This window comes from Platalea leucorodia (assembly GCF_965183815.1).
Source record: "Platalea leucorodia genome assembly, chromosome: 2".
Classification (NCBI taxonomy): domain Eukaryota; kingdom Metazoa; phylum Chordata; class Aves; order Pelecaniformes; family Threskiornithidae; genus Platalea; species Platalea leucorodia.
The window spans coordinates 119,551,851-119,578,702 of record NC_138824.1 but is presented as its reverse complement, the minus strand read 5'-3'; positions in this window follow the sequence as shown (position 1 = coordinate 119,578,702).

The following is a 26,852-nucleotide window of genomic DNA, read 5'->3' as shown; positions in this document are numbered from 1 at the left end:
TACAGGAAATTTTCCAAACACTAGCTGTAATAAAACTAATAAATGTCAGAACAATGTGACCATAGTGGCACCTGGCTCTTTCACCAGAAATCTCCAGTTCTCTTTTCCATGATTAGTTTATCTAAATAGTTTCATCTTCAGTACAACAAACTGTAAATCTTTACTTCTAATATATAGATAATCTCAGGAGCATCTCTTCAAGTAAATATTGATTCCATTTCCCCATTAACAAGTGGGGGAGAGGCTATGCAGAATGTCAATATGACCAATCATTTCTAAGATTATTTTCTCAGTTAAAAAAAGGAAGGTTGCTTGAGTAAGTGAAGAAAGGGGATCCAATTATTTTATCTAATTTTTATCAAATAAGATATCTCATTTATTACTGTTTTTCCTAAAATAAATTATGCTTTTTTTTCACCATAGGTTAAACTGAATGACTTCAAATTATGTTTTTATGTAGCATTCCAGAACTTGCATAAATTAGGAATAGTCAAAATCATCTTATGGCTAAGAATTTATCAACTACTGCAAGGCTTAATGTTTTCTAATGGCTAACAACAAAAACAGATAAGGACTTCATTGAGCAACCAGTCAAAACATTTGTTTGAAGGTATTTATTGAGGCTATACCAATTTTCCATTACGTGCCAGTAAAAGCATTGTCAGCTTCACAAAATTAACATATTTTTATCACCTTTTGTTGACTTCCCCAAAAGTAGACTTGCTTCTCTTGTTCATTATCTGTTGTTTGAATTGTTACTTTATTATGTTGATGCTTTTATGCTTGCAAATATTCTTACCAGCTACAAAGGCAGTTAGTGTCTTAAAGTACCATAGGAATGAGCGTGTCAGAGAAAAAGGTAGAATCACATAAATGGAGACATTACTAACACAAATAATGGTCTGTGTTACTGAACCCCCATCTCTTTCCTAAAGGCTGCTAGCACCCTTCCAATTTTTACTGCATTACCTCAAAAGTACCGCTGGTTGAATCTAATTTCACTTTTCATTTTCATTCCTCAATCCCACTGTGGCCCATCAAATAGAAAAATGAGTTCCTATGTGTCTTTTCTCTCTGACTTGACAGCTCAATATGTGGGGTTAGCCTTAAGCTAATGTTATAATCACAAGGGGGTTCCTCCTGCCACCGCCACCCTGCAGATCTCCATACCCATTTAGCACATCCCACCTGCACTCTAGTTAACGTATTCTTTCCTTTCTCTGTCCTGTGTTTGGCAATGCCAGAAGAAATTTTTATTCTTGTAACAGTCCAGCCTTTTGCAGCACAACATGCTCACAACAGAAATCACTTGCAGCTCAGCACAGTCTGGGCGGCGACAGGAACTAGAGTGTAAGCACATAAGGTGCAGATGAAGTCACAGCAGTCGCTTCCCCTTCTCTCTTAGTTGAAACTTATCTTTTGCTTCATCAGGTTTGTAGACAGGCATTCAATCAGAAAACCTCTCTTTCTGAAATGACTCTTTTTAAAACTCTTTTTAACTTCCTCTCAACTCCAATCAATTCAAATCTATGGCCACTTCTACCCTCCATTTTTGTTAAATTAACCAGTTCCCCTCTCTGTTTCAAGGTGTGATGGTTCCTCAGGTCTCAATTTCATATCATGATTTCTTCAATGTGCAAACTTGTTTCTACCCTTTGGCAAGGACACATGTAGAGTAAAGATATTTTCACTAAGGTATCATAAAAGTCATTACGAAATTCCAGTTGTCCATTTTAGTTCTGCCTCTCAGCCTCCAAGTCAACATTTAAGAGATGATGAGGTTTGTTTCATTATTATTAGAGAAATTATATATCCGTAGTTCAACTATTAAACAAATTATAATTTTAACTGATGGTGGTTAATCACCAGAAGTTGTAGCACTAACATCCAACAAATTGGTTGTATGGCAAGAAAACTGAGTGCACTGTCTTATTCTGTCTATCTACCACAAGCCTGTACAAACCCATTCACTTTAAGCAGTATGCAAGAAATGTGTCTAATTCGACATCCTTAGAGCCTGGTCTGTGCCGCAGCCTAAACCCTGGACACAGCTTTGCAATGCTATCGGAACTCTCAGAGTGAGGTTATTGCTGGGGTGTCTAATTCAGTGTGCCTTCCACATAGGAACTGTAATATTCAGTATCACAAAGTTCAAAGTCTATAGTTCTGCTACAGACAAGTGTTTTGATTGACAAGGGGTCATCCTGTCAGTCAATGCTGTCAACTGTTTAAGCCCTGAGCTGCAACTCCCCTTCAGAAACCTGTGAACCAATGTGCATCTCTCCAGCTTTGCACTCCCGACTGCTGGAAGTTACTAAATACCGAGTGTATCTGTCACAAGTCTCAAAAAGCCCTTCCAAGGATGAGTTACGCTTCCTATGAAAAATCCTATCTGTCTTATGTCTACAATGGCTTGATGTAACTTTAGTTCCCACCTGTGTTTTCATCATCAATATTCAAGAGCCATCTAGTGAACACAGGATGTCTCACCCTCAGGTTTTCTGCTATTGAAGATGACAATATAGCCAGCTAGTTGAAGCAAGGGAGGGTCTGTCATATGTAGATACGTGTATATAGGGCATTCTCATATGGCAAGAGGAAAGTGTAATATCTAGCATTTAAATTTAGGCTTTAAGTATGATTTCAGGCTATGTCAAGTACAAGACACAATCACAAAAAGAGTGACCAAGTGCTATCCATGTGGTTTTGAAATGGAAATATAATCACGATTGAAAGTGCCAAGCAATATTTGTCTACAGCCACAGATATCTCAGCCACAGATAAGAAGGTCTTGCAAGGTCCTCGAAAAAAAGAATCTGAAAGGGAAATCCAGATTAATATAAAGCTCTTTATCACTCTGTCTCTGTTCACAGTGAGTATAAATTCACAGTTTTTCAGCTTTTGTATTTATAGCACGCAGGACTTTAAACCACAAGAAGCAACTTCCAGTTCTGCAAAGGTGTCTGAACTGTGATGCTTCTGTTATCTGAGCAAGAGTTCCTACCTTTGATAGTCTTTGAATCCTAAAATAGCTTGAATATGCTGCTCCATTGATTAAAATAAAACAGTTATCAGTCTGACATGATACAGAAATAAAAATGATGGAGAACTGAACATTAGGCCTGGAAATTCAGTTTGAATATTATTTTAGGGCTCTTCATTGTATTCACAGTTGCTCTTCTTTTTCACCTGAGGATACTAAGGACTCTGAGTACTAAAACACAAGCAGTTACCACAATAGCGTGGCAGGTTGTCTCTCAAAACCAGCAACACAGATCTTACATTTAAAACGCCCAGCTAAGGTGAGATACTGTGGGATGGTCAAGGGCTATATTTCGTTCAGTGCCCAGTTCTCCTGTGAGTCTCAAGTGCACCAGTCGGAGGTACTGGGTCCTTTCCATCACATACCACAAAGCGCATTTTCACTAGCTCTGTGGCAGAAGTGTTTCACACACGGTTCCGAGTTGAGATGTGTTTGAGGTGATCTCACAGCTCATTCTGAAATGAGCTAGCACCTTTTTACTAGTTAGTGGTCTGCTTTTGCTGCAGTACCATTAATAAACATGCCATCTCTTCATGGACGGGTAACAGTGTGTCCATCGCCTCTCCCATTTTTTTGGATACCAGATTTCAATACATTTCTGACAACCAATGTGAGTATAGATAACGGGACATAACACCATCTGTTCAGAACTAAGATTTTATCTGCAAAATCAGTTTATGTTGTGCAGCTGATTCTTGTCATCTGTTATCTCAAAACTTTTAATATTTCACTTCAGCTTTAGCTATGGGCACGCTCATGAAATGCAGGTTTGTGACTCTGAAAGAAGCGGATCAACAGTTAATGGCTGCTTGCAGTTCTACATTCAAGAAAAAACAAGTCATTTCCACCCAGCTCAGCCAGAAGCTCTCTGCAGCTTCTGTGTGTTAGCAGTATTGCCAGTCCTATGAACTCCGCTAGAAAATATAATCTAGAAGGTTCTCCTGCATTGCTGTATTTTATCCCCCCAAAAGATGTTCAGAAGATCATGATTCTCACTCTTTATTAGAAATTACTTGTCAAATATTTAACTACCAGCATAAACTCCCTAACCCTTATTATATGGGTTAAATAATTTAACAGTGCATGGTGCATATTTATTTTGCTCTTCTCCCTTTCCTTCTGATTTTTAAACATTTTGCATTTACAGGGACTGTAAACTCAGAACCATGACTCAGTTTTGGTTTTGAAGCCTTTGCGAGGGGTAAACTTCTCAGTAAGGTTGCCTAAGCAGTATTGGCAATGTATTGGTGCAAGAAAGAAGAGTAACCAAGCTGTTTGAGCATATTGGTTATTCAGATAGGCTAGTATAACACTTTACCCATCTATAGAGTAACTCACCAAGCGAATACCTGTCTCTTAGAAAGACTAAGACTAGAAAAAATGAAGATCTTGTGTAGCTAGATTAAGTTGTTAAGTTTGGATAATCATGCTTAAAACAGACTGCTTGCCATAAATAGACTGACACCTTCAGCAGAGCTTGGAAAAAAAGACCCATATTTCCCTGAACAACAGAGATTATTCATCCCAAATTCTTGTTACAGGCATGTCCAGAGAGGTGAACACTTGCTAGTTAGACCTTTGCCTATGATTCATGCTGATTTTATTCTGACAGCATCAAACTTAGCTGGGCGGCAGAAGTTTCGGGGAACTGATGAAAGCAAGCAAGCTGTACCCCCTGACAATGGGGATTTTTCCGTGTTAGCTGGGTTCCTGCTACAGTCCTTGGACTGTCCCGCAGGCTGTATTCTGTGAGCATGCCTCCCGCCTTTCCCTAGGTCTAGGAGGGCACCATTGCCACAATTAGTTTCACTGTCATCATGCCTGGCTGGCATTGTCAAGGCATTTGGAGAATGAATTTCATACATTTCTGTTTTAGGCCATACTGTCAAGACAGAGCAGACAAATACCTACAGCTTCATCACCGCCAGCAGCAGACTGCTGGGTTGGCATTTACCGATCAAAAGAAACATCGCCTGAAGAATTTCTTCTGTCCAAAGATAAAAGGAATACAATACTTTCATGGTGAATTTGTCTGAACGTGTTCAGTTACTACTCTTCAGCCATGAAATAAGAAGCTGTTTGTAGAGATCATATTCCCAAACAAACTATACTGTGGGAAGAGCCAGATGCTCAAAGGTAGTTAAGTAATGCGTCTTTATCGTTGCTGTCACAACATTCCCAACCGGAATATATTTTCACAGCTCCCTACACGCTGAACTAGCTTCTGCATGTATTTATCACTTATTGGTCCAGCAAGTGCAGCCCCTCTCCTAGAGTGTATACATAAAAGGCATACAAATGTAGGGTTTGTTGCCTGTGCAATACGTTGTTCAGTGGGTCAGCAAGGGACCCCCCCTCATTAAGTACTGAAGCTGCAGCTGCCGCAAGGATTAGGAAATCTTCAGCTGAGAGTCAACTTCTGGAGGCAGTGCGAGTTTTTCTTTTACTGAATTCAAAAGGCTTTTGAAAGCCTAGGGGCTAGTAGGTCTCATATCAATGGCTTTTTTACCAACATTTAAACAAAGAAAATTTACTTTCATGTTGAGTATTTGCAACAGTTTCAGCACAACTGAGGACTATCTTTTGTTATCTTAGTGCCAGGTCTCTGCTGGGCACTCCAAGCAGTCCCCCTGAAAACTCCATCAGTGAGAAACTCAAGAAGGCATTCAGCTCAGGCAGGATTTGGGGGAATGAGCACCTGTCACTCTGCCTCACTGTTGTGACTCAGGGCTTTGCTCCGCCAGTATTTTCACATAAAATATACACGCACTCAGGTTCATAGCCTTTGAACCTCAGCGATGAGGCCAACTGCTTGAGTCATTTAAAACCCACCGGAGAAAGCAGAAACACTACTACCCCCTGCGAGCTGGAGACTTACTCAATTCATTTATGCTTCATTTCAGCACACTACATTTTCAGGTAAGCCAGTCATACAGCAGAGGTGACAGTTACCAGGTCATAATTTGTTTTTCTTCTTTCAAATCCGTTTGATTTTAAGACCTTTTGGTCCTCCAGTTAAATACCTAAAGAGCTTGTCAACGATCACGAGTACCCATCTTCCAGCCCTCCGTCTTACTAAGAGACCTTGTGTGATTGTTTGCTCTAATATACCTTCGCCTGTCAAACAGAAAAATGGCTGCTTGTAGCAAGTCAAACCACGAATAAAACCAGAATGAGTGGCTCAGCTGTCAATGTGACTACTGCCTAATGTCATAGCAACCTAACTTACATATTTTAAAGCTTTCATGGAGATCTAAAGAGGAACCCTTAAGCTTTAAACAGAGCAATGCTAACTGCAGTTAGGTACATTTAAACACTCTCCTTATATGTGATTCCTTGAAATATCTGATCTTATCTGCTTGCTTGAACAACTTCATGAGATCCAGGAGCAGCCTGCATTTGCACAGCAAGATAGACACAGAGAAGTTAGTTTTATAATCTGCCTTTCCTAAATCCCCTGTTTCCAAACTTTCCTAAGTTTTACTTATTTATTTTACCTTCCATCTTCCTGTGTTTGGCCAGGAGACACATTAAACACAAGAACTAACAAACTAGGGATATAGTCTGAAAACCAAGCCTTTAGTTGCCCAGCTGCAAATACTATGCCTCTTGGGAGCCAGTGGAGCTCCAGTCTTCCTCAGTCTGTACAGACACACTGCCTAATAATTCTCAACTGCCTCAGTTGTGTTGGCAGCAAAATGCTTATAAATATTTTACTGAGTTGCAATTATTTTTATACATATGGCACATACCTTTGCATAGCTTGCTTATTGGCATTGCGAAAACAAAGCGGAAAAATAGTTTAACCCTTGTCATAATCAGAAAGCTCATCAGCACTAGTGCTTAAAACCTCCTGATCACAAAAGCATGTGATGAATCTTACCAAACCATTGCCTTCCAAGTGTTTTGACCTAAATTGTAGAAAAATATTTCAAGATTTAGAAAGCCTGTCATATTGATGACACCAAATTTTAGTCCTTTTTTTGTGTGTACAGAAAGCAAGCTATACTGCATTAGGGGAACTTAACCCATCTCAGTTGGTACAAGTTTATTCAGATGGCTGCAGCTGACATACTTTTGTCTCCTTTACATTTTCCTATGCCTTCAGAAACAGTGCTTTACCTTAAAAAAATAATACAATGCTATTAAAACAAATCCTGAAAGTATAATTTCTAAAATGTGGTTATTGAAGGCAGACGACTTGTTTGTTAGGAAAAAAAAAGGTCCAAACAAAGATTAATCATATAGGGGTTAAACTAGGTACAGCTTTTAGTCCTGCAAGCACTATAATTCCACAGCTGAAAAATCATATTTAAGTTTTGTACTGCAATACACAGATTCTGTTTCAATATTTCCATGACCTTTTCTCCAATCTGTAGCAATTCCCCAGGCTGCAGGTGTTTGCCCTAGACTATCTTTTTCTATTACTTCTGTTCTATTCTTGCCACAATTGATTTATTATAACTTAGATAATTACTCCTCCCTCCACCCTCCCACATGATGCATTAACACCTTTGAGCTCACCCTTGCAGATTTGCAGGTGCGGATAGGACCAAAAAGAGTGGGCCCAATGCTTTCCACATCGCACTTGCTGCACATGAAGAGCACAAAAACTGTGCACGTGCACAAGGACACAAGCTGTAAATCTCCATAATCTACTGCTGAAAATGTTAGTGTCAGCAGGTCCTTCCACATCAGACTCTGTTTAAGATCATGCCAGGATCGAGACTGAGAATATCTATGTGTACTTTAGCATAGACTTGTTACCTAACAGTACGGTTTTTTAGGGCATTTTTTGTACAGCTATTTGGTGTAGATGATGGTGTTCTTTCATGTAGCAGACAGGGGTTGGGAAACCCAGTGTATAAGCCTTTACTTCACTCTTTGTGTATACCCCTCCAGGCCTTGTAGAGATTCAAGTACAGTGCTTTTGCAAAGTATCCCCTTAAAAGGACTTTTTTTTTCTATTTACGCTATATTGTTCTTCTGAATATTAAGTGGTTTTCCATCCATAACACTCAGATTTTACTAAAAAAAAGTCCTAAATTGTAAGGGTAAGAATCTGTAAGTCTCTAGTTGATTGCAATTATTACATCTTCTTTCTTTATTAATAAATCGGTGTAAATGTGTCCTGACTCTCAGCATAGGTGATGCAGGGTGAAGGAAGCAATGGAAACCCCAGTCCTACCATCCTGGTTTACAGAACTACCAAAGAACGTTTTCAGGTTTTGTTGCACCAGACCTGCATTTTGTCATCTACATAAGCACAAAAATAAGTTCCCTCCAGCACTGACTAGCAATAGTATTCAAAAAGAGTTTTTTTACTCTGACTTGTACTTTGCTAAAGAGGAAATTGTGTCATTGCAATTTCTCTTGCAAAATCAGCCTCTAATATTTAACCAGAAAGGACTATATCTGACGAAGAATGCCTTGGTTAAAGCTGACTGCCCCCTTCACTCTTTAGTATTTTGTAATTAGCAGTTTCCAAAAATGCAGCTGTGGAAGTAGAACACTACTTTTCACTATTTTTCCTAGTTACCATGAAACCTACAGAAGTGGTACCATAGTTCTCAATCACACTAGAGCTTTCTCTCTCAACACCCAGGCCTTTCTCCAGTAAGGCAGATTAATACACTTTTCCCATACCTTTTGGTTTTTTCCTGTAGAAGAAAGCAATTCTTTTTGCATCCTTCTTTGTGATCAAAATTAAACCTGTCCAAGTTTTAAGAATCAGAATGACTTCATTTTTTAATTAAGACATTACACACAGGAGAGAAGGCTTTCCTTGGAAACATGGTTCAGTTTGTTGCTAGCCCAACAGGGTGCCTGAGATCTAATGAAGTGAAGGAGGTCCTAATTATACAGCCCAGTGACAAAATATCACTCCATTTAGGGCAGAGCAGAGGGATGAAAAGGTTAGGATGACCTTTTCATCCCTTTCCTGGACCAGTCTTAGATAACCTCCAAAAAGGAGAGTAGAAGTCTGTATTGCTTCCAAGAGGGACCAAACTGGAGGAACCTTAAATGACCTTTTGTTGAGAAGGAGAAAGGTTATCAAACCAAAAGGTGAGAGGTTATTTACTTTCAGGTTTGAAACAAAACATGTGTAACTGGTTCAAATGATACTCAGCATCAGATTGTCTCAACGGTTTACTTAAGACACTTTCTATCAGTATTTAAATGATCAAAGTATTAAGTCTTTAACTTTGCATTTACAACATAAGGTGTCTAATTAGTTGAAGAGTTTCTTGCTGTGTGTAGATAATATTTCTTTACAAACCAAATCAGGTTTTGCTACCTAATGACAACATTTCAAACATATGTTAACACTAAAGTCCTGCCTGCCTTAAGCTTTGGTTGGGGGTAAGATGCAATACAGGACCCTGCCTATTTCTGAGGGGGAAGAGGCAGAGAATTTAAGTACAGCTTGGTAAAGAAATGAAAATCAGAAATGTTAAAGAAATTCTTTTTGACTCCTTTGATGTACAACAGAAATATTGCCTCCATGTGCTATCTTTGGTAGAGAATACAGTTGCATTGACAAAAATCAGGCAAGAAAGACAATGATTAAGAAGGTGTGAAAAGGCAGACAAAATGCTTCATTTTACTACAGAACTTTCAATGTAGTAAGTTGTGTGACAGCAAGAGACTTCATGTACTATTTCATTTGTGGAGTTTTTAAAAAAAATAATTAATCCAAATGAATGTTTCTGTAACTTGTCTTTTGCCTTTCTCTTGGTACATGTACAATTTCAATATGTTCATTTACATATCTGCTATTTTTCTGACACCAGTGCATCGTTAATTAATGGTAACATGGTTTTCAAATTGCAGACTGAGGACTAGCGTGCAGTTAATCAGAATATGTATAAGACATTTTCCTTCATTGAAACAATGCCTACGGTATCATATTCAAGAAAGAAAAGGGTGCTTGCTAATTCAGACTTAAGATTTAACTGTTCACTAATTGCTGTCTGTGTGAGATATAGAAGAAGCTTTATTGGTTTTCTTGTAGGTTAAATTTTCTAATGAGTGTAATTAGGGAATAGTTTTTACTAAGTTCTTCATTTATTAAATATACCTGTTCCTTAGAAATGCCAGAGAAGCTTGTTACATGGATAATAGTCTTAAAGTAATTGAAGTTGATAGGAGCCTATCGGAATTCATTTTCTAGTGAGATAGTATTTACTCTGGTCCTAAGGGCTTTCTAGTTCATTTTCTGTGTAAGATTTTTGATCTGTGCTTTTATCATTTGGGAACATGTCTGAGCAGTCAGCTAAGAACACCTCTCATCAAAAGACTCACCTCATGTGGAAGCAGAACTGATTATTTTTTGCTGCTCGTTCTGTTGCTCAGAAGAAAGTATGATGCGTGACGTAAAAGATCCACCTCTTCAAGCTTCAACAAACAATCTATGGCATGAGAATAATTCATAGCTTAAACTTTCAGTTATTAGTTTCCACCTCTGTGTCTTGATTTTGCTTCAGGAACTTACCACTAAGAGTTTGCAGGGGAAAAAACTTTCTCTGCTTATATATTTCTTGATAGACCCTGCCAGTGGAGAGACTTCATAGGGCAAATATTTCTGGACATAAATAATTTAAACCCTGGCCCTGTACAGATACATAGAAAGGAGGAGAAAGGGAGAAAAACGAGCTGTGTAACTAAAAGAATATTTCCCAGCACAAGCTGAAAACATCAGGCCTGTGGCAGCAGCTTGCAGGGGGATTGACTGCAACTACAAGCACTGGGAGTGTGAAACAGTCTTTCAGTAAAATTGCTGAAACCATCCCGTAGAGCTGGTGCGTTAGCAAGCTGTTCTGGGACACCCCTCCACCATGGCAAAGAGGCGTCAGCAGCCTTGCTCTCACAGCTGGCTGTTGGCCAGGGGATCTGCAACCCTGCGAAAACCCATCTCCCAGAGAACATATCCTTGGCAGCTGCCCAAGGAACACGGTCTCCCGCCATACCTCAGGCTGAAATTATGCACGGAGTGGCATGAGGACCAGGCGACTGGATCAACTGTGCCCAGGTTAACTCCGGGAGAGTGAACGCCTTTTTGATAAGTGTTCATAAGATCCCATTCCTGAGCAAATCTGTTGCAGCCGTGAGCAATGGAGATGGGCTTTCCCCACGGTGGAGGCTGCAGTGCCGGCTCACAGGCTGGCAGGACTGTAGTATCATTGTCCCTGCTGCTCTGAAAAAAGGCTTTCTAGTGCCAAACATGATAAGTGATGTCTGTGGTACATAACTGAGCAGGGCTGGGGCCAAGAATGTAATTCCATCTTTGCTTGTGAGGCCCTGAGAGAGCTCCTATCCTTGCTCATCTCCAGCATTACCAAGAACCTCCATTAGCAGAGATTTCAATTAATTTTAGATAGGGTTGTCAGTGGTTTTCTAGTTACCTGACTGAGAATAGAAACTTCACTGCCCTTCCAGCTTCCCCATAGGCCTACTACACCTCAGATTTGAAATCTACTTTTGAAAAGCCCTGGTATTTGTATACACTTCTTCCATCAGTAATTTCTTGCTGCTGAAAAGAAGAATGAACTCTTAATTCAGGTTTTCTTTGGAAAGACACATACAAACTAATGGCATTTTTGTTTCTGAGTATTTTTCATGCTCAGTCAGACACAAGGTCATTTTGCTCTCAGTCTATTGCATGGATATAGGGTTGCCTCCTGCAAGCTTCTTCAAGATAAAAATAAAACATGCCTGGTCCCCATTAGTTTGCACAGTGACAGTATCTCATAGCTATCTATTTGCTTACCAATCCAGAAATTCTTCCACTTAAAGCACCTCCAGCTTGTACAACAGTCATTCTAGGAAAAAAACAAATCTGAAGCCATACTTATATAGGGGCTTACCTCACAGATTTCACATGCAGCTGAATCACAGACAGGTCACACTATTAGGAGTGTACCTGAGAAAAATCATGTACCACAGGAAATTTACTGTGGCTTCCATGTCTCACAAATAAAGTCTCTTCAACACTGATATTCCTCCTGACAGAAACCAACAAATTACTGAAATCCAAATCTAAACAATGCTACTCCAGGACACAATTTAGGATAAAGGCAGACTTGGGAATCCCTACGTAGACATTATATATACACTTACTTTAAAACATTGAAGGCATCATCTTTAATGACTTATGTGAAATTGTGCTTCTCAAAAAAACATACAACTTTCATAAGCCTAACCATGGATATGAAGTCTGTGCCCAGTGTGCTACAGACTCTACTAGAGATGAGTCAACACAGATGAGTCAAGAGAGCATAAGAACACAGTCATGATTATAGTAATTCAGAGAAAGGGTCCATTTAAGCTAGCTAACAGTGGTCATATGTGGATACCAAAGCAATAAAAATACAAAGGAAGAACAAGAAAAGGGCAAAACCAAGGATCATAACTATTTCATGTTTCATTTACTTTGCTTATCAATGAGAAACAGTTAGAAGGAAACTACTTCAGCAGTTCCTTGATGTGGATGTTCCTGTAACTTCTACATAGTCCAAAGCTACTAAAGCTACTAACTGTATTCACTGTATGTTTTTATCCACTGCACTCATTTCTTTGGCATATTATGGGATATAAAGTCTCTGAGACATGATTGTGCTGCAAGAGGTGAATACTTGGCTTCCACCTGGTGCAAGGTTTTCATCAAACTGAACTTCTTTCTTCACTTACTTTACTTCATCTGTTGAGCAGACGTATCACATGGGTCAGATAGGTCGGGGCAATCCCAAGCACAAATACAGGCTGGGCAGAGGATGGATAGACAGCAGCCCTGAGGAGAAGGACTTGGGAATGTTGGTTGATGAGAAGCTCAAGATGACCCGGTAATGTGTGCTTTCAGCCCAGAAAGCCAACTATGTCCTGGGCTGCATCAAAAGAAGTGTGGCCAGCAGGTTGAGGGAGGTGATTCTCCCCTTCTACTCTGCTCTCATGAGATTCCAGCTGGAGCACTGCGTTCAGCTCTGGAGTCCTCAGCACAGGAAAGACATGGACCTGTTGGAGCAGGTCTAGAGGAGGGCCACGAAGATGATCAGAGGGCTGGAGCACCTCCCCTATGAAGACAGGCTGAAAGAGTTGCGGTTGCTCAGCCTGGAGAAGAGGAGACTCCGGGGAGACCTTACAGCAGCCTTCTAGTACCTGAAGGGGGCCTGCAATAAAGCTGGAGGGAGACTTTTTAGACGGGCATGTAGTGATAGGACATGTGGTAATGGTTTTAAACTGAAAGTGGGTAGATATAGATTAGATATAAGGAAGAAATGATGGTGGTGAGGCACTGGAACAGATTGCCCAGACACGCTGTGGATGCCCCATCCCTGGAAGTGTCCAAGGCCAGGTTGGATGGGGCTTTGAGCAACCTGGTTTAGTGGAAGGTGTCCCTGCCCCTGGCAGGGCTGTTGGAACCAGGTGATCTTTAAGGTCCCTTCCAGCCCAAACCATTCTATGATTCTATGATTCTATGATCTTTAATGAAACATTGTTTACCCATTTCATGCTCAGGGCAGTAGCATATGCCCCTACAGGATGCCGATTTTAGAAGGGAGCAGCCTTTTAATGTGCCACTTTTGTTTGCTTTTCACTCTTTAAGCCTGGATGCAGTACCTAGTTTTATCTGAATAGTGCAAATTTTTCTTACTCAACTAGTGTGTACAAAGCTTAGAAATTCTGATCCTTTAGTAAACTTCATCAAAACATTTTTCAGGTTGGATTTTCCCTCCATTGATGTGATTCCTTTCCCAAGTGTTTGTGATAAAATTAGTTTTAAAAAAATCACTTTCAAAACCTCCAGTTTTTAACTTTAATATATTATTTTTAAAATAATATTAATTTAATATATTATTATATGTTTTATACATACTATATACATATTATATACAATATATAGTATATATTACGCATATTATATATTATATTATATTGTATGGTATTGTATTGTATTATTTAATATATTACTTAAAAAATCCATTTTTTAAAATTTTAATATATTATTTTGCAAATGTCAAAGATTTGCTATTGCCATTGGAAAATTACCCTTTGATGAAAAGGTTTACTGTGTTCCCTCTAATTTTGTTTTCCTCTGTGCCCTTGCAAAGGACATGAAATAAAGAATAGGGACAGCTGATTGAAGAACAGTACATTCAAAAATTAGGCATTGTACATAATACGTTTTATCTTAACCTTTTATTCTAATGCTTGTTTATTGTGTTTTTATGTTCTCTGGTTTGTTCTAAAAGTAATCTTTTTTAGAGCAATATAATATATATTTAATGTGTTTTGTCCAGTCATAACGCCTTTGCAACTTGAAGACAATAGTTGCAATAATCTCAAGACTTCTTTAGCAATCTAGTACATTCTCATTCATAGTCACAATTTAAAAAAATCTGGATGTCAGACTGAGTTTTGAAACTATACTCACCCAAGACTGTGGAGAGGAAAAAGAGTAGTTGCTATATTACAAAAGAGTTTGTGATTACAGATTGCTAAGGTTGACTTGAAAGCAACCAGCTCAAACTGTCAGAAATAGAGGTGAACATGCATGAATTATTCCCAAGGCAATTCTAGCTATACCTCTTTTCTGTTAGTCTGAATGATTTTCTATTTCTTCAATCTAAAAATTGTCCTTTCTTGCAGCTCTTAAGGTGGTATCTTGTGCTAACAAAAAGAACTTTGTATTTGTTGGTTACAAAGGAGTTTGCTTGTTTAACCAAGTAATGTTTTAAAATTGGAATTTTCTGTCAGCCAACATCTCGTTAACACATACACAACAAGCACAGTAGTATAATAGGACAAAAATATGAAGACTTTAATTGGTATTTTTCTTCTGTCATTAGCAACTTTCTTGGGACATACTTTCCTGTAAGTCAGTATTATATTCTTATCAAGGGATATGATACACTAAGCTCGGTGTTGCTATTAAAATTGTCAGACTAAATCAAGACAAAGGTCTAGCATATAACAATATTCAGCTGTAGCAAAATAGCAGAACAATTACTAACCTAGTTGTAAGATGTACTGACAACTGTGCAACCCAGTGTTTTAACTGGCAAAGGCAATTGTTTTAAATGCTTCACATGGACAGTGTTTTTCAGAAATCAAGACAACAGTCAGAACTTGGGTAGTTTCTTCATTTTCATCGTCCAGACAGTATACTACTTTAATGTCAATTGCTGATAGTGGGCTTTTCCACTTATCTACATCAAGAAATAATCAGGAGCTAAATAAACCGTTGTTTTTTAGTCATGGACCACTGCTATTTGAAGTTCTAGAGGCATGAAGCTTTCAAGTCATCACAGGGTAAGATGAGATTTCCTTGACTCCTGGAGACCTCTTGACTAGTTGCCTTTATCAGAAGGCACAAGACAATGTTCACCTGGAAAAATATTGCTCCATATCCTGGCATTTGATGCACCCATTCTCATAGCCGGATGAGAAAACTCCTCTGCCCTGTCGTTCTCTTATTTTCTTAGACAATAAGCAGCCAAAGCCGTTTTCTTCAAAACTCATGTTTCTCCAGAAAGAGCCAATGTAGATGGTGTGTGCTCTGCTTGTCAGGTTGCCCCAGGTAATTTGACACCAGGCAAGCTTAAGGCTACGTTTATTCTAGGAAACAAGGGACCGAGTTCTTGGTCACAACTTGGAAACATTACAAAAGCGCCTCAAAGTCCCTTTTCACTTAGGGGAAACCTAAATATATAGCCAACATTAATCTCTAGCTCCAGCTATCATTTCCATTTGAGACATCCCTTAGCCATGGAAACAAATGACCAACTCAACTGCAGTCTGTCTTCAGAGGGCTACTTTTAGAATGAGACCCCAGCTCCAGTTTTATAGCTCCCATTTGTCTGGGGGCATAGGTTTTCATTGCTATGGAAGCAAACAAATTTTCAAACGCTGCTTGGCATTTGTTACTATGCCAAGGAAATACTCTTAAAAGTTTGTCAGAGACTGATTCCCCTTTCATATACAGAGGGTTGCTTGGCATGCTGCTACTTCTTCCCACGTTTACCTTCTTTTAGGAAGACAGCTGATACTACAACATTGAGACACTGCATTGCAGTTATAATTAACAATTTGCAAGTTGCACGGTACATTTCTTATTGTACAGCAGATTTGGTTCTTTTGTCTACTAATTTTCACAACCAAACATACCAGTGTAATGATGAATAGCTAACACTTCATTTTAAAGATTATTGTATCATAGATCTCATCTTATTTTTGCATTTCCTTTTCTGGCCTTGGCTTCTCTCTGTTTCTATTAAAATTCCACTTCTTAACTGTGTGTTCTGATGGCCTGAGTAATTTTTCTCGTTTACTTCTAAGTTACAGTATTGTCTGAAACCTAATAACTTATTATCTGTCTGAAACCTTACCCCCTTAATTTATTTCTCATCCACCTGAGAGAAAGGCTCAGAGCTCAGGGAAGTTGCTGTTCAATTAGCCCATGCCTGAGATAACAGGGGCCAAAGGTAGTGTGCTTAACTTGTTTTGCAACGGTTTCCTTCATGCCCACAGCTTAAGCTGACCTACCTTGAACTCTTCTCAGCTCCAATCTGGTTATAAATCAGTGTAATCATATCTAAGAGGAGTTTTTGACTGAAAACCTCCCTTTTTGGTGGGCAACTGAATTATGTTAAAACTCCCCGAATTCTGTTTAGATCTTTTAACTAGTAATGATGAGTTAATTTTTTACAGTAAAATTGAAGTAATCATTTATTAATGGCATGCTTGGGACTGCTTCACTCTTCTTTCAGTTAATTATATCTGTTACAGCTCTCTGTTTTTTACGTACTCTATTTTAGGTGATTTTAATATACTAATAAATGGCATTGAAAACCTTGGTACTCCTGTAACATTTAGCAACAGGTAAATCACTTACATTTTTAAGCTAGAAAGCAAAAGTTTATTATTTATTTTATTTGACTGAAAAATAGCAGCTTTTAGGGGACACTGTATAAATAGCCAAACAGTTTTTAAGGCATTTGAATTAACGGTAAAGTCTTTCAGTATTACTTAATATTATCAAAGATCTTAAACTAAAATATAAGCTGGGTCCAGTTTATAAAAGGCATTAACTTGCATCTTGTTTTTACTATCTGAAAGCTTGAAGTGGTGTCTGAATACATTTCCCCTTCCTTTCTGGACAGGCTATTAGCCACTATTTTCGCTGCCTGATTTCCCCGCATTCCTCAGTTAGGAAAGGGTGTACTTATTCAGCGGTAATCTTTTCAGACATTCAGTTCACCAGGCTGATTTGCCAATCTTAAACAATAAATAGATAGGTATAGCAACAGATAGTGTACATACTACAGATCAGCTATGAATAGCTGGTTTTCACTGTGTCCAGTCTCATTAAGTATTGCGGGTGTCCCCAGTTAATGAATATACATGAATTAATAATAAATATTAATGAACTTAGACCTTCACAGCTTTTAATCTAGCAAGCTCATCTCAAAAATCTTGCTGTAGTAATGCAACTACTTGAGTGGAAAATTGCCATAAAGGTACCTTCACAGCTATGGGAGAATATATTCTACCTTTATTCCAAGTTGTCCATACAGCCACAAAGAGATTTCAGTACCAGTTCAGATTATATTAGGCATTTATGCTATTCGGTTGGTTCAGCCCTTGACAGATTTTCATGTACCAAGAGCACTACTGCTTTCCAAGATGAGGGACCTCTGCAAGTGCAAAGCAGTACATCTAGCATGTTACACCGTCAGCGTTTAATGAAATGAAGGTTAGGTACCTCGTTCAAGTCTAGCTGCTTCGGGAAGCGCAGTGTTCTTAAGGCACATAGGTAAGGGCTGTTGATAAGCTGTGGCTGATTCTAACCATCCATCCTTCATCCTACAACCTACATTTTTTTAAATAAAATCTTGAACAACTAGCAGATAAAATGTGTGCACACATGTTTGTGTTGTGAGAGGAGGAGGGAAAGTGCAGGGAGTCAATATTATAAAGAAACAAAATGAATAATTAGACGTAACAGTAGGAAAATGAGGTGGGTTATTTTTATTTCCTTGCCTATAGCACCTCATTGGTGCTAAAGCACCATTATAATTTTTCATTATAGGCCAAAGTTAACATAATACAACAAGGCTTTTCTGAAAGTTTACTAGCTTTCTAAAGGGTCACCTTCTTAAAGTCATTCCATGACTCTCTCAAGCGTGAAAAGTACAGAACATAAAGGCTATAATATGAAGGTAATACTGTAGAGGGAAAAGTACAGAATGGTCTTTTAAAGTAGTCTGGTTACACTAGAATCACTGAACTAAAGGAAGGCTTTTATTCAGGAATGGGCTGATATGAAGATTCTTAACTAAAATTTTGCTATACTCTGCTCTGAGTGGAATTTTCTGTTGCTTATTCTCTAGGAGTTTGAATATCAGTATTTCATTAGCTAGCTTTTGTAAGCGGGCACTGCCTTCAGATGTTAGTATAATTAAGCTAGTTCTGGGGGAAGTACAAATATGAAATTCAAATGGACTTTACAGTCCTCACTTATTAAATGCTCCTAAATGAGTTAATGCACTTACCTTAATATGAAGAAGATAAGATACATTTAGAAAGAGCTACCTACTTTTATTGAAATCAACATACCTATAATTTCTACTTTCCTGAAAGAATGCATGACTATGGAGAACACAATGCAAATTAATGCAATAACAATCTGGTAATGCATTCATAAGGAAAGATAAAATAAGAATAATCCAGTGAAACTCTAGGCCTCCAGAGATGAGAGCTCTTTCTTCAAAGTGGGAGTAATACAGCAGCAAACCCAAAACGTTTTTGTCTTCAGATTGCAAAGGAATCACACATCTACTGATAGGTGTTAGCAATAAAATTAGTATTTATATGTGCATAGCACTGAGAATTCAAGTTGGAAAAGAGAAATTAATAGAGTAAAGATTTGGCAAGTTGAATCAACCTGAAGGGACATCCACTTGAGTAAAGCTGGGTAAACAGTTTTTGCTCTGAAATTGAGCCAAAAGTTAAAGGGAAGTGGAAAGGAAGTGGAATAAGATAACTAAGCTTTCAAGTCTGGATTAGCAGATGACAAACATTTGTTTATTGAAAAGTAAAGGAGAGCTGACATAACCATGAAACCAATAGACATGGTCAGTGAGTTCACCTAAAGGTTCTTTGGGAAGGAGTTAGAAAATCAACACAAGATTCTGAACAGACACACAGGTTGTCTGATTTTATCAGTCTAATGTTTCAGTTTTTTAGTAAGATGAATGCATTGGGTGGCCTCGAGGTGGAATGCTAATGGAAAAGTTCAGGAAAAAAGTTAATAACCATAAGCGCTAATTCTTCATAAAGCCCATGTAATCCCCAAACTGCAGATTCAAAAATTCAGCCCTTGTAGTCTTGTGACAATTTATGTGCATTGATTAGGATCTTGACTGGTGATTGCAATTAAAGGAGAGACAGAGCACCAGAAATGGGATTTTCCTTTCAGCTTTTTAAGATGTCCTTTCTGCTGCATTTTTAAATTGATTCCAGTGCCTCCATTTGGCATCTGTCCTCCAAATCAAAACATGCAGGAGTGAAGGTTCAACACCTTATTTTCAAATGGGATAAAAAGCCTACATGATGTCCTCAAATGACTCAAAAGTGCAATGGAAAAGTAGTGGCCTCCATTTCCTTCCGTGGATTGCTGAGCCATGTAACTAACTCAGCCTGTGAAAAAGGCAGCGATACTGCTTTTTGCGAATGAGTAGCAAAGAATTTGATTTCTTAGCAGATGCAGGGAAGGCAAAGAAATACTTAGCAGAATCTATTAAGTTTCCCTAACTGGGACAAAGTATTGTTTCCAGTGTCTAAGCAACAGATTATAATAAAAGTGTCTGAAAAGCATGATGGAAGCTGAAGGAGAGAACTCTTCATTTAATTCAAGTGACTATGTTTGTGTATTAATGAAAAAGACATGTTAAAGTAGCAGCTAAAGTTGTGTATCAGGTTCCTGATTTAGAAGCAATTATAACTGGAGATATAAAGCACCTCTTCCTCTCCCATCTTGGAAATCTTAGTCAAACCTGTTCAGTTCTGCCATCACAAAACTTGAAGCGACCGTTGTTTAGAACTATGCAATTTTAAATTGTTCTGGAGTGGAAAATGTGTTTTCAACTCTACCTTCAAGAAAAAAGAAATTACAAAAGTCAGGAGCAAAATATAGGGAAAGTCTAATGTAGAAATGAGGTTATTTTAGTGATTTTGACAGGAGTATAGATTTTTTTTGAAACTGAATAAAAATTGAGTTTTTAGTGCAATTTTTTTTGCACGTGGGAAAGGAAGAAAACCCTATAAATAGAATGCACTGGGTCTGTTAAATCTGTCAGCACAGTGAGATCATGCAAATCCTTCCCCAATGGTGTGCTACTGCAGGGGATGTACTAATACAGAATTAAAAAAAAAAAAAAAAAGAGAAAAAAAAAAGCAGTAGAAATTCTAAGATAAAATTACTCTAATGTGACATTCCAATTTAAAACTTCCTTTCTAATGGAAAAATACTCCTTGTAACTGGGCATGGGAGGAGCTTTCAGCCTTTCCCCAGCAAGGTTCTGATTGTCAGATTATTTACAGTTTGGAAGAAAGGATGGGAATATCTTCTGCCATTTTGACACTTAAAGTGTCTTTTCATACAGCCTGAAGTTATGCATATATCCTTAGAAAGCAAAGTATTTTTTATTTCCTCACTCTTTTTCTCTCACACATGCTTTCAACTATGGAGAGGGCTCAGGAAAACTGGCCAAATTGGTTGTTTATTCAATGGAACTAACACACTTCTAATTTGGGCAACAGAGCTGAGTCATGGCTCACATAACTGACTAGCTCTATTTCTCTCTTTGTTATTTACAACTCAGGAAAAAGAAGCCCATGTGATGCTATTTCAAATGACGCTGATACTGAAGATCAGATACCTGATCAGTGGGGTCCCAGCAGCGGAAATATCTTTAGTTGGAAAATTAAACTAAGAGATTATAGCCGTCACCAAAACAGGCTCATAAAAGTATTCTTATTAAATCTCTCCACAGGACTGAGGAACTAATAGGTTAGCTAGCTTCTTAAATTAAAACTGCTAAGTATCAAACCCAAGAATGAATCTCACCAGTAAATTCTGAATTGTTTCTCCCACTCCAACAAAAAGCAAAGATCCTGAATATTTACTTACCTGTCTATTCTTAATTGTGTGTCAATTATAGAATAAAATTCGAGTATGAAAATGTTACTCTAAGGTTTGCTCAGCCTATTTGATGTGCCACTGCACATGCAGCCATAGTGTATTAAAGACAGGGTAAGTATGTGGAGCTGGAGGAATGCAATATGCTGCCTGGTGATGCCCAGAAATACCTCTTAGTGTTTTGTTTCAGAATAACAATGCAATGAAATATAAATAAGTCAGGGTGAACTGGCTTGTTGCAGAGTTTACCTAGAAAAGCTGTCTCCAATCAGTTTCACAAATATGCTCTAGATTCGTAGAGCTGCACAAAAGCTCCTGAGGTTAGGAGACTCTGCTCAGACAGCTGAAAAGAAGCAGCGTCAAGTTATTACATCTCTCTCTCTCTCTCCATTTCTTCCCTGAATTCATAAATGCAGGGACAAAAAAAAATGAGACAACATAACACGAAAGAGTTCTGGACATGAAAGATTCCTTTTAGGAAGGTAACGGGCCAGTCAGGGAAAGACTGCGTCTAGCTGGTGAGATAAGTGTCAAGTTATCTGCTTTTAAAATCTTTCACGGTTTTCACTGTTGGTACAATTTTTAATGAAAATCTCTTGTATTGTGTCAGGAGAAGAAAGGAGAAGAGCTCTCATGCTGTTCAGGATGAGCTATAAATGAATCAGTATTACAAATAAAGCTATATGGCTTAAAGGTTTTGGTACAGGTGCTGCATACATCATACAGGAGGTAGCAGATGGGGAGGGACTCTTGACTATACGCCGGCTCCTGACAGTATCAAACAAGCCATGGCAGGGCTGCTAGTAGTTGTACTGCACTGCAGCACAGAGCTGGCTTCACTTCTGGTTTCTGGGACTGAAGCACTGCGGGTACTGTCGGTAGAACAACTGCATATGCAGAATAACCACTGTAGAGAAGAGCAAGCATCCCTTTGTGCTGTTATTTGTTGTTTTCCAACTTAGGCTAACATTTACAGATCTCTAGCATTTTATAGTACTGGCTGGTATCAAGAGCATTACTAAATGTCCTGTTGCAATCTTTTGAATGTTAGGAGTAAAAGAAGAGGAAAAGTTTAAAAGTGACCTTAAGAAGAGAATCTCCTGCTCACATGCCAGAAGTGAATGACTCGTGTAAGTGCCTACTCTTCAGTTTCTCCACAGAAAAGTACCTTGGTGTGTACACCACAGGGAGCCCTCGCGGATAGCCAGGTGTCATACTCTTGGTTGCGGAGGCTATCAGTCCTGCACCCAATGGATATTATTAGCAGCCCCCTACCATTAAAACCAGGCACACATTATCAAAATGATCCAAGTACATTGGGGGGTATAGAGGTGCCTAAATCAATCAGTGCAGTTATGCTGCAATGCACTGGGAACTGTTATACAAGGATTGCCAGGAATGCATAAGATAGCCAACACAAAATTAGCTGACTACCCCTCCAAAGACCATTGCACACAGTGTAATGGAGTGCTAAATAAAACAGTTGAGATACAGACTTGCCATGCATGCAAAGCATGTGGTCACAGCGACCAAAAGTCAGTCAGGTGTGCCTAAATCCCAGGACTCTGCCCAGAAATCCTGGATGCTGTTCTGACACACAGATTAGCATCAAACAAAAGGCATCAGAGAAGTCAAAAGTTCAAAAGTGCATTTCCACATAGCTCTATATTGTGCTCGTCTGTACTTTTGTTTCCTTTCATTACTCCAGCTTTTTTCCAAATAAAATATAAATTAATAGTGAAGGTCATAGAAACCATTTTGATCCAAGATATCCTTTGATTCACTTGTATTCTACAAAGGTTACTAGAGCCTTTGTTCTCCTTATTGCTTATTCTAACATGGATGAAAACAGTCATATTTTGGTTTTATTCTGACCAGGCCAGATTATCACAGCATTGTTAAAGAGAAAAATACTTTAAACAACAAGTAACCTCTAGTTTCACCACCACTATAGCAAAAAAATGATAGTAATATAGCTCATTTTTAAAACAATTCATCATTAAAAGATATATACAGGACATGGCCTTTCCTGCATGTATGGTTTTGCATGTAGATTTCATTTCTTTCATTTTGTTTAAACACTTGGTAGTATTTTATTTATGAGATTTGTTAAAACTCCACTATTAAGACAGTTAGAATCATAGAATTATAGAATCATAGAATCGTTAAGGTTGGAAAAGACCCTTAAGAACATTGAGTCCAACCGTTAACCTATCACTGCCAAGTCCATCACTATACCATGTCCTCGAGCACCACATCTATCCGTTCTTTAAATACCTCCAGGGATGGAGACTCAACTGCTTCCCTGGGCAGCCTGTTCCAATGCCTGACTGCCCTTTCGGTGAAGACATTTTTTCCTAATATCCAACCTAAACCTCCCCTGGCGCAGCTTGAGGCTGTTTCCTCTCGTCCTATCTCTCGTTACTAGGGAGAAGAGACTGACCCCCACCTCGCTACAGCCTCCTTTCAGGTAGTTGTAGAGAGCAATAAGGTCTCCCCTCAGCAGCCATTAAAACATTTGAATGAAGAACTGTGAGATGCTATGCCAGTTGTTTTTCTCCAAGTTACTCTGCCTCCTTTTTTCTTTACCTCACTGGCAAATGCTGCAGATTGAGGAGACTGGAGGGAGGGAGAGACTGAAGTTAACAAAAATTATAACTAGCAGTAGACATTGGCAAGCATAAACAGAAACTGATTTTAAGGAGATTTTCATTAAAAATTTAAGTTGAGTCAAGCCTGCTTACAGTCCTGTAAAAGCATAAACAGAGCTGTTGTCAACTCTTTCTTAGTTTCAATTCTGTGCCTGCTCGTTTGGTCTAGAGTTATTTATATGTTATAATTCACAGACTGAAGCCTTTTTTTCCAATTCTTTACATGTACTTTATTTGCTTGCTTCCAGTACTTTAAAATTTTTATTAGTACATTTAATAGTTACAGGTTTTTAAATGAAGGCTATCAAAATGTCTATTATAAGCATTCTCATTTTATCCGATGAGCACAGTATAAGGGCAGCTCATATTTCCACAGACTTTTGAAGGTGATCAGGATCAATAGGACATTCTCTGTTTTGTCTACTCTTCTTCTATATGAACATATTTTACCACAGGATGTTTCTGGCAGTTGATGCTGTCTGTACTACTAGCAGCAGTGAACTTATTCTTGCCTTTGGCTTTCTTATATGAAGGCTATTCAGGCTTTTCCAAATCCAGTCTAGTTGGCTTTGTTTGTATAACAAGATGGATTTAAAGCTTCTTTATGTAACAAAAAGTTACCTATTTATCTTTATTCAACAACATGGACATAAAGTGAAAACAGATGGAGCTTGTTTCAAACATGTCCAATATTCAGATTGCTTTCAGTTGGCAAAGTGAGTTTTATAAAAGCCCGGAGAGGTTATGAACTATCATGAAAGGCTGCCTAGGCTAAAAGTACAAGTGGCCAAGCATCCATGACTGCAGTGCAAAATCATGGCTTTCTAAGTTTTACTTCTATTAGCTATCCTCAATTTGTTAAACAAGTACTTCATTTTGTATGACCTGCAGTGCTTTCTGTGAAAAGTACAGATTATAAGCCTAGTTTAAGCTTTTAAGCTTTTAATTGCCAATAAACAACTCTTGGCTCATTTGACTTTTTGCCACATTAGCAGACTTTGCTTTACTTCCAAGTTTCACTTGAGCTTACCACTGATTCACAACTGCTGTCAACAGGGTCATTTTTGATACAGTGGCTCCAGAGAAATAACTTAGTGGTTTAACAAGCAAGACTTCTGAAGAGCTGCACCAGGATAATTATCCAAAAGGGTTATAGGGTCTCTGAGGCCTGAAGACCTAAATAGATTAAGGAGAGGACTTCATGTCCACAGGCAGTAGGATGGTCATCTTTAGATTTATCGCAGGAGGCTACCAGAGAAGCCTGCTGACATCACTGAACTTCAGGCACAGTCAAAAGTTTTGTGTAAATTTTATATTGCAGGAAAATAGCCATGGAATAACACCAGTGTCCATCAAGCAGGGGGAAGGTCAGAAAATGATTCATTTGCTCACCAGACCCAAGGGCGAGCCTCAGGTGATGATTTTACTCACAATAACAGAAGGACAATATTTTCTAATCTGTGTAATCAAGAATCTAATCCTTCCTCTTTGCTAGTATAAAATGTGAGGTTTTTCACTGTAAGCTTGTGTAAATGTGTAAAACGGACTAAAATAAAACTGACAGGCAGTAAGCATTCTGTTTTCCCAACGCTACAAAATGCAAACCCTCAAGGACTGGCAACTCAAAACAAATTAGAGGCTCTCAAAGGTTGGTCTGTCTCTCCAGAAAGGGACAAGAATTATTTTGAAATAAAAGTTCATGAATAATTCTGATCTCCAGCTCAACTCTTTACTCATCACTGGGGCAAAATCTCAAAAAGTGAGCACTACTCTTCCTGCAGAAGAAACATAACCTGCTCTTTTATTAACTTTTAGAATGTTATTAAAATATTAATTGTTAAAATACTAACTTTTAAATTTTGCAGCTCATTTAGGTACCACCTAAAGGACTGTCCATTGGTGCTCACACTGAACATGCTTGCTGTGTAACCAGGAGCATGGCTAAAAACACTTATGGTTCTCCTCTTCTAGGGTATCAAGACCATATTTGTGCACCTCCTCTGATGTAGCCCAGTGCTCAAAACCCGTTTGGGAAGGATGTATTTTAGGATTCAGATTCCACCTTTCAGATCTTTCTGGACAGTTGTGCAGCCCCTGATCTTTTTGTTCAGTTGGTTCTTCATTAAAAGCTTGGGATTCCCACTGAATGAGTAGGATAGAAAGGGCTACTGAGGACTGTTAGCATAGCTGCAGGCAGAATTTTCTTCCAAAATGTGGGAGCAGAGGAGTAGGTGTGTCAAAGAGGGATGTGTTCTTATGAACTGCACCATATTCATGGATGACTTGTTTGGTGGCTCCACCTTATAGTGTCAGAAGCTATTTCTGTCAACATACCTCCTTTCAGCTCTATGCTAATAAGCCCTCCTAGTCCAAGAGTGTTTTTGCTAGGGTTAATGTATCATCTCTAGTAACTTCTGCCGTCACAACAGAAGCTTGAAACTAGTGAGACAGCGAGGAAGGATTTTCCACCTATTAGCTTTCTGGGCCACATATTTATTTCCTCTGTAGAGTCCAACCTAAGATACACCTTCAGCATGTTAGACTGTGCTAGAATGGGTGAAGATGAAGAAGGACAGGGTTTAGAGTCTGGATTTTGTTGTTTTGTTTTTTCTTTAACTGAAAGAGGCACCTGATGCTCAAGAAAAGAAAAACACTAGTTAGGACTGAATGCTATTTATGATTTTAGGGAGTTGAGGTGCTAATTTATGCTATTGTCACTGCTTGTAAATTTGCTTTCTGTTCATATACATGGCTATGAAAGTCATTCTTCTGTGTCCTTCCTACATCAAATTATGGAGACTAGCTGTCCTCTTTCTAAATCCAGTCTTCCATTGGGATCACCTTCCCCAGGTGGGTGCTTCTCATACACCTGCCAACAAGGTCTGCTTTGGGCCCTCAGCCATGCACCCTAAAGGCATCCCTTGAGAGGCACAAGGAGCAGCTCACCTTCCCAGGTCCC